The sequence below is a fragment of the Gorilla gorilla genome, chromosome 7 (assembly GCF_029281585.2).
Source record: "Gorilla gorilla gorilla isolate KB3781 chromosome 7, NHGRI_mGorGor1-v2.1_pri, whole genome shotgun sequence".
NCBI classification, from domain to species: domain Eukaryota; kingdom Metazoa; phylum Chordata; class Mammalia; order Primates; family Hominidae; genus Gorilla; species Gorilla gorilla.
The window spans coordinates 93,650,648-93,664,199 of NC_073231.2; the positions used below are offsets into that span (position 1 = coordinate 93,650,648).

General features: G+C 33.1%; 1 long non-coding RNA gene across 1 annotated transcript in view; it reads right to left on the reverse strand.

Annotated features, from left to right (window-relative positions):
• Positions 1 to 13,552, reverse strand: part of LOC129524249 (uncharacterized) — a 162,870-nt gene that overhangs the window by 115,389 nt on the left and 33,929 nt on the right. The window contains exon 2 of the long non-coding RNA XR_008668006.1: positions 6,182 to 6,252. This is a non-coding gene — a long non-coding RNA (uncharacterized lncRNA). The remainder of the gene's footprint in view (positions 1 to 6,181; positions 6,253 to 13,552) is intronic.

Below are 13,552 nucleotides of genomic sequence, written 5' to 3' on the forward strand. Positions count from 1 at the left end.
TAGAAAGAAATAGTGTCATCTGCCTGTGGAAACACAAATAACTTTTTATTACCCGACTCTGTCACTCAAAGTCTAATCGTGACCATACAGAATACAGTCCAATCCAAGGTCTAATATTTAACTTTCAATGTGTTGGGGTGGGTAGATGGATGTGGGTGTGTGGGTATGATATCAATTTTATTTGGGTAACTGAGAAATGATGAGGGCATTAATTTCTGCAATTAGGATTTACAGGCATGTTTACAAATAATAATTTCATATCTTAAGTCAATAAAAAACAAAGTTCAACCAAATAAATTTAATTAGTCTAGTGACTCTCAAATTTAAAAAGAATAGCTAGCCCCAAGGGATTTTTCAACCTACCCTCTAATAAAAAGTAAGCTTGGTTGGTGCTTCAAAAATGTATAACTAAATTCCCTCCACCACACACACACACACACACACACACACACGCAATGGGATTGCTGTAGTTGAGCAATTTCTTTGCAGAGGTCTATATTTTTACATTTTTAAGTATATTAATTTCTCTTGCAGCAGAGAATTGGCAATACATCTTCTCACTATTCTTTGCCTTTCAGCAGTACAATGATTAGTGGAAAAAGTAAGGCAAAACTGCCCTTGGAAAACCAATTAATACCAGTTAAGCAGAGAAATGTTGACATTCACCTTAACTCAAAAACATTTCCCAGGCTTTGTTAACATATTTGATGATAAATAAAGGACAAACAGAGACAAATGTAAAAAATAATCACGTAGAGACAGAAATAACAATACTAGAAATAAAAGATAGATTCAGTATTTATTGGGACTTAGTAATTCAATTTCAGTCTCTGGAGTTTAGATTATTGATTATTTTCAGTCATAAAGAGTGAATAACTAAACTAAAAAACACCATGAAGCAGTAATGGTTATTTATCATGACTGTAAAAATTATTTTATTTATTTTATTAGATACTTTTCCATTCTCTTTATGAGAGGTAGTATATGTCTGCATTGCTACATAATTGGTTTCGGCTGCTAGCCATCTGACAGTTAATTATATATTGCCTGTGTTGTGGTCCTAGGAGAGGTTCCAATACCTACCAGAATCTAGTTTGAAGCAGCTCTATCATGTAGTAAGAGAGAGAGTGCCTCCTTTATGAAAGAAATATGATTGATTTGCCCTATAGACATAGTAAAATTTATCTTTACATTTAAGATATTTCCATGTTAACCCTCTGCAAAGATAATAATTAAAAATTATTTATAAACCACAAATCTTTTAAATGTATCAATTAAAAATATTTTCTTGTTACTGGTCTTAAAACTCATATTTTATGGGAGAATAATTTGTCTCATTCTTATTACCTACTCTCAATACAATTCTGTATGTGTATGTTTCAGCAAGGAAAACATTTCTAAACATACCTAATTAAAGTCACCAATTAAAAAGAAATAAGGAAAATTATTACCAGACATCCTGGGAAAAACAATAATACCACATCTATTTTATCAAGGTAACTATATATACATATAACTTTTTATCAAACTCAGACACTCAAGAGCAAAAGGAGATACTATTAATATTAGATTAAACTACATAAAAATTGCTGTATTTATAGGCTAAAATGATCAAATACTGTTGATGTCATATGGTTAACCTATACTTACAAGGGGACAAAGGGAGAAAATAAAGAATGCCCCAAGCAAATTGGGATATGTACATACCTTACTTTTCCTTCTGGAACTGTTTTAATTAATGAAGTATGGTACCAATCATATGAGGCTTGGTGTTGCGAATCAACTACCTACTCTGTGCCCACATGAGAGATGTCTATTCCATATACAGCTCTTCTCCATGCTTACTTTTGATTTATAAATGGTGAACTTACCTACACTTCCTGTCATACTTTTATGTGCTATCAGTTCCAGCTTAAAGCAAATACACTTTCTTTGCTTGTGGCCTGTATCTCCCTTTGCCTACCTATTTCTTCTTTTAATATTCCTCTTCCTTCTGCCTGTACCCTCCCACAGTATGCTGTGCCTATCTCAGCCTTCAACTATTCTCCATTAAAATATACATGTTCAGAAGTGGAATTGGTGGATCACACGGTCATGCTATTTTAGCTATCCAGGAAACCTCCTTCCTGGTTTTTTTTTTTTTTTAATAATGGCTGTATTATTTTACATCCCCACCAAGAGTGTACAAGTGTTCCCTTTTCTCCACACTCTCACCAACAGTTGTGAACTTTCACCTTTTTTTATGGTAGCCATTCTAATAGTTGAGAAGTGGTATCTTGTGGTTTTAACTTATAATTCCCTGATGATTAGAGATATTGACTATTTTTTCATATACCTGTTGGCCTTTTGTATTTCTTCTTTGAAATCAGTATGTGGAAGAGATATCTGCAGTCCCATGTTAATTGCAACATTATTTACAATAGCCAAAATTTGGAAACAAACTTAAGTGCCCATCGAAAGATGAGTGACTTTTTTAAAATGTGTTTTAAATATACATAATTGAATACTACTTAGCCTTTTGAAATAATAAAATTCTGTCATTTCTGACAATATGGATGAATCTAGAGGATGTTATGATAAGTGAAATAAACCAGAAAGAGAAAGACAAATATCACATAATCTCACATATATGTGGAATCTAAAAATTTGAACTCATAAAAGTAGAGATAGTAGAATGGTGGTTGTGAGGGGTGGGCAGGGTAAGGGAAATGCTGGTCAAAGGGTATAAAGTTTCAGTTAGAGAGTAGGAATGCATTCTGGTGATCAGTTGCACAGCACAGTGACTATAGTTAATTATAATAAATTGTACGTTTCAAAATTGCTGAAAGAGGGGATTTTAAATGTTCTCACTACAAACAAATGGTAAATATGTGAGGTGATTAATATACTAATTAAAATAATTTACATAGTCCATGATGTATACATGTATTACAGTATTACATTGTACCTCCTAAATATATACAATTATTAATTATCAATAAAAATAAAATTTAAAAAATACATGTCCACTGGCTGTAAGAACAGGCTAAGTAATTGGTTATATCATCTATTAAACTAATTTGTATAAAAATATTAATGAATAATTCAAACCTAATTTGTTGCTTTACTTAGATGAAAAATTTGCATATTAACAAAACTCTTTAGTAGTCTGTAGCAAAGAAGTGATAAGCCCAGTGATGTTAAACATGTTGGTGGGCCAGGTGGTGAGGTATCTTAGAATGAACGCATCTTTTTCACTATCTTCAAATAAAATCTTAGAGATATTTGACAAAGAATAGTCAATAATGTCAGGCTTATCATTAATTATTACTTTATGCTGTTAATAATATAGTACACAGGGCCAAGTGCAGCGGCTCACGCCTGTTATCCGAGCACTTTGGGAGCCCAAGGAAGGCGGATCACGAGGTCAGGAGTTCCAGACCAGCCTGGCCAATATGGTGAAACCCTGTCTCTACTAAAAATAGAAAAATTAGCTGGGCGTGGTGGTACACACCTGTAGTCCTAGCTACTCAGGAAGCTGAGGCAGAAGAATCGCTTAAACCCAGGAGGCAGAGGTTGCAGTGAGCCCAGACCCTGCCACTGCACTCTAGCCTGGGCAACAGAGTGAGACTCCATCTCCAAACAACAACAACAACAACATAATACACAGATTGGTTATCATCCATGCAACCTAATGATAGAGAGACCTTAAATATTCATGTCACATTCAGGGTGTTTATTTAATACCCCATTACAAATACAACTAATTAAATTAATTTAATATGTTGGGTGACTAATTATATTTCTCTTTCCACATCTTAATATAGATGATTTCTAAATATTATAAAGGATTCCCAAGCAGGACTACTTGAAAATGTGAGCCAGGAAATCTCAGTTCCTACAGTATCAAATAAAATGGTATATTAATTCGGTAGGGCTCCCCTAATAAAGATAACAAAGTACCACAGACAGTGTGGCTTAAACAACAGGAATTTATTTTCTTAAAATTCTGGAGGCTAGATGTCAGAAATCAAGGAATTGGCAGGGTAGGTTTCTTCTGAGCCTCTCTCCTTGACTTCCAAATGGCGACCTTCCCACTGTGTCTTCACATGGTCTTCCCTCTAAATGTGTCTCTGTCCTAATGTTTTCTTCTTACAAGGACACCAGTCATATTGGATTTGGGCTCACCTTAATGACCTTATTTTAACTTAATTACCTCTTTAAAGACTCTACATCCAAATACAGTCATTCTGAACTATGGGATATAACAGATGGTATGGGTTCATTGGTAAGGTACTATACCTATTACCAAAGGGTAGGTAGCGTAGTACCTTTGGTAGTACGTAGGGTAGTACCTTTCCAATGAAAAACATGATTTGGTTTGAAAATCGATCAGATTTTATTCCTAAACCTAGTTTACAGAAAGAGAAAAACCCACTCTGCAATATTAATGGACATGATTATTTAAAGGCAGAAAGCACCACCAGCCAATTCTCTGTGATTGCAACTAGACAATGTAATTAAGTCATTTTAAAATCGCTGTGATATGTAGTCTCAGAAGTTGCTTTTCTGTGAAAAAATAATTCCAATAAGCAAGGAGAAATTCTAGATACCCAATGCATTTTCCAATTGATATTTAACTCAGGGCAAAAGATATAACATGATAGGGTACTGGATTTGAATGCTATCTCCATGGCAATGTTAGTTATAGTCTGACATATAGATGACCTAATTTTTAATTTCCTTATCAATAAAATGAGGATAATTGTTTATACTTCAAAAAATTGTTTATAGGCGTTCAAGACCAGCTTGAACAGCATAGCAAGACCTCACCTCAAAAATATTAAATAACTAAACACATAAAATTTTTAAAAAGTTGTCTTGAGAATTGAACTAATGAACTAATAGTAGCAGATAGTCAAATAATGCTTGTCCCCTTCTCTTCTTTTTTACATTTAATTTGGGCAATATTCAATTGATCCTTCATACTGAAAATCAAAACAGCTTTGAGGTACCTCTTTAAAACAAGGCTTTCAGAGAATAAAGATACCCACCTATTGATAACATAGGCCTTGAGATAATCTGGCTCAACATATACCAAAATAATATCCTGCAATATGGAGAATATAAATGTACTTTATTTTGTCTCCTCTGAAAAACAGAATTCATTGCCCGTTTGTATGTTTAAAATCTGAGAGGGAAAATCCCAAGGTCAAGATAGGACACACTTTCATACAGATCACCAATAGGGAAATTAAGTAGAATGGGATAATTTGATAAGGTTCCCCCAGAAACCACAAATAAAGGCTATGCTCACACAATCATATAAATTATCCTGGAAGTGGTCTGACCAATAAGAAAAGGGTGTTTATTACATATTGGTAATAAATAAATTATTAATGAATGAACAAGTGAGCCTGCATGGAGCTGTTCCGGTTGTGCTATATGCTTAACACATTCAGTTTCTGAGGAGCTGAGGAAAAGTCCCTAAGATGAAGTGATTAGTGCCCACATCTACCTCTGAGGGTTGATATAAAATTTCATGCCAAGTAAATGTAGCAGGAAGCCCTTTAACTTCATCTCTCCTTTTTGCTTTTACTCTGGATGATCTACTCTGTAATTGCTACAGGGCTGTAAGGGATGTTAGCCAGAAATAAAAATGCAATTTGAGTTAGAATCTAAAATCTGAGACCATGACATTGTCAAGAAAAAAACATTTCCAAAGCAAAGATCATGGTTTGATTACATTTCTATTTATTCATCATCATCCCACATAGTAATTTTTACTTATAAACATTTGAGATATGCCTATTACAGTTACGTAATGTTTCAAATTACACATAATATGGCCTGAGCTGTGTCTAAATAATCTACTGTCATAAGTTCTCTATTTGCACAATGCTGTACAATAGTTTCATGTAAGGCTTTTTTATTCTTTTGCTTTCTTTTGTTTAGTTTCAGTAAAGGATGGCTTATAAAAGAACATGAGGATTTTGAAACAAAGAAATTCTCTGAGACAAAAAAAGTGCTACTTATTTCAACATAGCAAACAGAACTTCTGTAAGTTGATTTAAAAAAAATCATTCATCCGTTTTAAGTGTGTTTTCAAAACAAGCTTTTGGCCCTTGGTCCCCACAAAACCAAACAAATATAATTCAAGTTTAACATAATTTTTTTAAATCTAGAAAAATATTTAACTCACTTGTATGAATATTCCTGAAGCACAGAGGACAGTCCTTTTCTTTCTGAATTCATAGATTCTAGCAGGGGTGTCTGTAATGTAGAGAATGTTCAATGTTTGTTAATTTTTCTTCAATGCTGTGTTAAAAAAATAAATTTTAAGATCATTCATTTAGATTTCCCTTTTAATTTACATAGTTGGATATACACAGTAAAAAAAATATTAATAATTGCTGGTTTGGGTGTTTAAAAACATTTTTTTAGAGACGGGTGTCTCACTGTGTTACCCAGGCTGGATTCAAACTCCTGGGCTCAAGCAATCCTCCCACTTCAGCCTTTCAAGTAACTGGGACTACAAGTGCATGCCACCATACCCCACCTACTAATTGTTGATCTTTAAACCATCTCCCAAAGTAGAAAATCATGAAGTAATTAATGCATTGAAATTAACATTGTTTTAGAGTGCTTCAGTTACAAATGAACAAATAAAAGACATAACCTTGCAAGCTAAAAAATTTTTACAGGAAAAGATCCTTAATGTTTCACTATTTAAATTTAAGATATACTAGTATATTCATTACAAAAATTATCAAAAGGCCATTTAGCTATTTATGGATAACAACACTTTATTGAAAATATCTCTTGTGATTCATGCTTCGACTAATCCTAAATCTGGAGAGAAGCAATTACAAATGCCTTCATAATTAAGAGGTAACCCAAATAGGGGAAATATTTTAACATTTAAGTACTAAAAAAACTTTGATCTCTATTGTGCTTCAGCCACTAGCATGGTAAGATAATGGATTAGAAAACAGTGATACACACACAAGATTGATAAAACAGATACTCAATACCTAGAAAACAAGAAAAGTGTTTAGAGATGAATTAATACGTTGTCTCCTTTTGCATTATCCTCATGTTCATTGATTCTGGGGACAGTAACAGCAAATATTTTTGATCCATTACTTTACACTTTGGGATTCTTCTTTGTTTTTAATTATATTTTGGTATTTTAAGAGAATACCTTACCACACATTGATTATGAATTCATGCTTTTATCACACAAATATTTGTTAAAAACTTACCATGTGGCAAGTGCTACTGTATATACCCCATACTTAGTACACACACACACACACACACGTACACACATTTAATTTATTGTCTCACATTTGTTCATAAGTGTCTCAGCACCTGTCTTTTTTTTCTATTTTTTTTTTAAGACACGGTCTCACTCTGTCTCTTGTGGAGTGCAGTGCCATGATCTTAAGCTCACTGCAGCCTTGACCTCCTGGCTCAAGCAATCCTCCCACCTCAGCCTCCCAAGGAGCTTAGGACCACAGGAGAAAGCCATCACACATGGCTTTCGTCTTATTATTTGTAGAGGCTAGTCTTGCTATGTTGCCCAGGCTGGTCTCAAACTCCTGGCCTCAACCATTCCTCCCACCTCGGTCTCCCAAAGCACTGGGATTACAGGTGTGAGCTACTGTACCCAGCCTGTTTATTTATTTAGTAACACAACTAAACTATACATTTCTGTAGAGGAGGAAATAATTTTTTATTTCTAGTAATTACTCTTGAGCATATGGGGCTACAATTAAAGAGTGATAATTGTTTAAAATAAAATTACTCCAAGGAAACAGAAACATCTGAATCCCTTGCTCAAGTGATTCCCCACCTCAGTGTGTCAGGGATTATATACTAACAATTAATAAGGCAAAATACTCTTTATTAAGTACTAAGGGTATTGGTTGCAAAAAGTCAAATCCCATGTAGAACCTCTTTCCTTCTAGGTAGGCCTGAAAGGCCAAGACTCAAAGCAGAGCAAATGACTCTGTCTTTGTTTTTACACCAAATCCTAAATGTGAAACCAAAGTCTTAGATCTCTGTGGACATCTAAGCAGCCACCTGAGGGAAAGAACTAAAGCAAAGGGAAGCACTAAATACAGGACTAACATTTCCCCAGTGCCTAGAGAGGAGTTCCTCCAGGATGCCTGACCTCGACTTCCCAAAGGCCAGTAAGATAAAGAGAAACGAATGGACAGTTCTCCTTCCGCAGAATTTACTTAGGAAAAATGAGGAACCCCATAAGGACCATTTATAATGTTGAAACTCCCTCAGCAACCTGCAATCATTAGCACAGTAGCCAATAATGACTTTAAGTCTTACCAAATCACAGTTATTCTTTGGGAGTGGAGAACAATAGGGAAATAGCAAGGGATAAAGAGGAAGTTTAAGGTTCTCCTCTGCTAAGTTTCAGTAGCTACAAAATTCATAGTAATATGAAGAAGACAGCATAAAGTCAGTAAGTAGTTTAATCTTTCTTACAGATTCCTGATATATCCATGATTCTTGGAAATGTATATCACAAGGCTATATCCAAAATATATCAATGTTTATGTGTCTCTAAAATATTTTAGCCAATCCATACATTTTGACTATCCAATTTCATTCATAAGAGCCCATCAGTAAGAATCCATCATGGTCATTACCAAATGTGAAGTGTTTATGAAGGTATCATTAACAAACCCCTGTTAGTAATTGCCTCTACAGTTGGTCTTTCTGCCTTTCTGACAATTTCTGGAGTGTAATTTTTCAGCTTCAGCAACTAACTGCCCCTAGAGTTGAGGCTGGGATAAGCACATACATAGATAATATCACCCTGTCCATTCCCACTTTTTAAGATTACAGACATTATAACAACTACATAAAATTATATTTTACATTTATTCTCTCGTTTAGTTATTTTTAAAGTAGAAAAAGAGCTTCTTCAGTACCGAGAGCAGTGTCTAGCATATAGTGAGTATACAATTTTTTGAAAGAATAAATGAATCAATAAATGAAATAGACAAGTAAATATGTATAATTCAGCTTAGATTTAACTAAATTTAATAAACTCATTTTACAAATACTTCTTGAGTAAATTTGGAAAGTTATCAATCACTACTTAGGCAAACCTCAACGTTGTGTTTATAACTTTTTCTTTCTTTAATTGGCTACAGAGTCAGGAATTAAAGTAGTCTCTTGAATAGCCTCTTGTATTTATATTTTATTTGTTTAAAGCCAATTATAATGCTTCTTGTCACTTTCCTAATTGAAACACTCTCTAATCTCTACTTAATTTTACAAGTATTTATCTCCAATATTTAAAGTTCAGAAAAGAATTTCCTTTTTTAATATAATTATTTTTGTTTATAAGGTTCTGTATAGTTTAAATTGTGTCATTGAGGAAGGATGCCTAGAAATCATACTGCATTAACAATATCTCATCTCTTGATGGGATATTTATAGGATCAGTAAAATGCTATCATAGTAAACATTCACCCACCACAACTCTCTTCCACCACTCCAACTTCATGCCTCCAATCTGTAAAAATTTATTTAAGACTGACGTGGATTTTAACAATTAGATTCTATTGCAAAATGTGACTATGCTCAAAATCTGTGTAAACGACCTAAAGAAAATAAGTTTTCCTCTCCATCTCTAATTTGAAACACTGTCAATACAATTTGCAGCTAGCAAAAGCAGTACAAATATGGATATACACTAGTTTCTCCACACCATTATTTAGGATTTACTAAGTTTATTGTAACTTTAGGATTTTCCTCTTTTAACATTATCACAAAAGAAAAAGAATGCTCTGTATTTAATAATTAGGCAATCTGAATTTCTATGATGAAATTGATATTCATATTTTTCTTAGTGTTTTATGACTTCCGCCTTGCAAAAACAAATTTATCACATTTTGATAACGTCATAAAAATCATATGCAACTTACCATTTTAAATACTAATACTACTTCCAATACCATCGATAATTACTTCCAAACACTATTTATTAGATTTGGGATTTGGTCTCTGAGAAGTATCCTCACATTCTTTTAAGCATATTTCCATCATTTTCTATTCTATGGCCCAGTAGAGCCTACAGTGACAAAGAATATTGTTCATCAGTTTTATTTATATGAGCTATCAAATTTCCAGTGGATTTGGAGATAGTGAGAACTACTATTTCTGAGCATTTAAGGGCTTTGATGACCTTTAAACCATTAGCATTGAGAAATTTTATTGCCTTCCTGAGGACTTGGTAAGCTTTTCATCAATTTGGTACAGAGCTTACCATTTTGCTCAGTTGCAGTAAGAGTGATTCTTTTCCTGGGCTAGGGACACCAAAACTCGTGCAAGTTTATAATAGGTCTCAAACCTGTCCAGGATATTAAACTCAAAACTGATCCAGATTAAATTACAGATTTAATTCTCAAAACTGTCCGAGAGATTAAAACTACCTAATGATTTACTCTTTCAGAGCATAACAGCTATTGTTAGTTAAAGGTGAAATAAAATAATTGGTGAAAGATTCACTTAAGTGATGACTGTCTCACACATAAGAATTCCTTAAAAAATAGAGAAAATTGATATGTATAAAAAAGCTTAATGTATTAAAAGTACAAAAACAGGTAAACACAGTCCTTTTTAAATATTAATGAACCCATTATAATTAATAGTAGTATTTTATCTTCAAGACAATCTGACATCTCAAGTCTTTACTTATCTCGTTTTATTTTTATTTTTAAACTGATGACTTCACAAAATGTGAGGAAAGAGAGGCTCCTATTTTTTACTGCAAATCAGTTCTAAAAGGGATAAGGCACAATTTCTAGGAAGTTAATGAAGCTAAAAAGACAATGCAAACTTATACATATCAAAACATGGATGAATCTCACAAATAAACATAGCATTAAGCAAAAGAAGTCAGATGCAAAAGCATACATACTATATGATTTGATTTATCTCAAATTCATATACATGCAAAACTAATCTATGATGTTAGAATCATTATAACAGTTAACCTTGGGAAAGCGGGTAGTGATTTGAAAGGCATATACGAGAGGTTTCCAATGTACTATTAATGCTCTATTTCTTGACCTGGATTATTACAAATTTACAAAGTCATGTTCATTTTGTGAAAATTCATTGAACTCTTCATTTGTGATTTGTGCACATTTTTCAGTACCTGTTTTGATTAAATACTAATTTTGGATATTTTGGTGAAAATTTAACTGAGAATTTGAAGAAAAATAGGAATACATTTATAGTGTTACTAATCATTTAAAAATGCACAGAAGATACTTAAGAAGTAATTATAGACTTACAGACCATAATATCTTTCCAATATAAGAATTTAGGAAAATCAAGGGAATGTTTTTAACTATAGCTTCCTACCCTTCTCCTTCAGTCTTCCTAGTTTTGCCACTGTTTTTGTTTATACTGATAAGTCTTTAAGAATTGACTTATACCTACAGTCAGCTTTGGTTTTCTCCATTACAGTGTACAGAGAAGTGGCTCTGGTTGACAAAATTCTGTCTCCCTGTATCTCTGATCTGATCTTTCTGAGCTCCAGTTTTCCTAGGAGATCCTGATCTTCTCTATGATCAGAAAAAAAGAAAATTAAATTTTGAAGCCTAATATTAGAAAGCTTTTCTTCCCTAGAATATAAACTGAATTTTTCCCTCTTCCCCTGCAGATGGTGGTGACACCATCATATTTTCAGGAGAACACTAACATTTTCTCTATTACCCTCATGTCCCAATATTGTCCATCAAATTAATGGCAGGTGGCTCAAATAATTGGTTGAACACTTGATGCCTGAACTACTTGCTCAATAAATCTCACTTTTAGTACATTCAGAGTTTCTTTTAAAATAAATTATTTCTACATTTACTAAGTACATATCTCAAATAGAAATAGGAGAAGGCGCATGACAGAAACAGAGTAACACCACTAACTTGTCTATTGTTATATTTAAAACAGAATTGAGATGATGAAAAAACTCTTCATCTGTGTTCTAATACAGGGAAACCTGAAACTGTAGTTAAAACACTGAAAAGAATCTGATCAACTGAAAGTCTTCATTACACATATCCATAGACCCTCTTCCTTTACCTTCTGTAAGAGATTTTATTCAAGTTCACTGTTCAGGGAGTCAATTGTGCTGTCTGTACCAGTAAAATGACAAGAGAAAATCCAAAGGACACCTTCAGTTTGAAAATAAATCTAAAGGACTAGAACTCACCTCACTAAATGCACTTCTGGAAAATGTGTATTATTTCAGTCTCAGCTTCAGTTTCTACTCCTCTGTGAAGCTCTTTTCAATTATCCAGGGGCAGATGGAGTAACTGCTTCCTGGGCTCAATTAGTACCTTCCATGCTACGCATATGTTCTCTGGAACTGTTCATACTATTTCATAATTATTTGTTTCTATTTTTGTCTGAACTTGTGGGGTCTAGATTCAAATAAAATTGTGACAATGGATAATTGATCTGTGTATAATCAGTCCACATCAAGTGATTTTTTAAAAAGTTGTTGAATGAATTAATTAATAAATGATAACCAATGTTAGTTTTCAAAAAAAATCTATCAGAGAGATCATGATTTAATGGTATCCAACAGATTATTTAACAAAAAGAATTCAAAGCAAACAAAAAAGATTAAAAATCATCTTTTTCTCTGATCCATTTAGACAATGAATATATTTCCATTTCAGTTAATAAAGAAGTTTATATTTTCAGCATTCTAAAAAAAGTGAATGTTTATGTTTAAGTTATTTCCATTTGAAAATCATGTAGACTTGCAGGAAGAGGTTGTCAGCAACGATTGTTCGAGATTTACATGCTCATGACTGCAGGACTGATCAAGCCCGGAGATAGTAATGCACTGGAGAGATTACCAGTGCAATGGGACATATATTTTCTAAATATGGTTTCACATCAGGGAAGTAAAACAATTAGATAAATAAAAATGTAGATAATTCAATTTAAAAAAATGAGTAGGTCATTGTCTAAAGTCTGTTAATTTTTATCAAAAATGTATTTCCTCTTGAAAACAACTCGATCTTTTGGACTCTAGAATAAAATGAAGGGCAACCAAAGGTCATATTATTCTGTTGAATATGACACAATTGTCCACTTCCTGGCAGCATCTTTTCCTGTTCTTGTCATTTCATTTCCTCCATGCAGCTAGCCAACTGTTCTGTACTTTCTTAGCTATATTACTTAAAACACACTCCTTTTTAATTCGTTTGTAAAGTAACTATAATATTCTCCATAATTCCTTTTGTATATAATATTTGTTACGTGGTACTCAAAAAGGATATGTATGTATTAGATATTAACTACTGAATATTAGACATTATTTAGATATTGTCCTAAAACTCAAAAAAATAATAGAAAAGCCTTACATAAAATAAATTTTCTAAAATTAAATAAGCAAAGGTCATCCTAAATACGATATTTAGAAGTACTGCACCTCAACTGAATCTAAAATCAGAAAATTGGAGAGGCTTCAAGATGGCTGACTAGAAGAATCCTCCACAAAGACAAACAAAAATAGAGA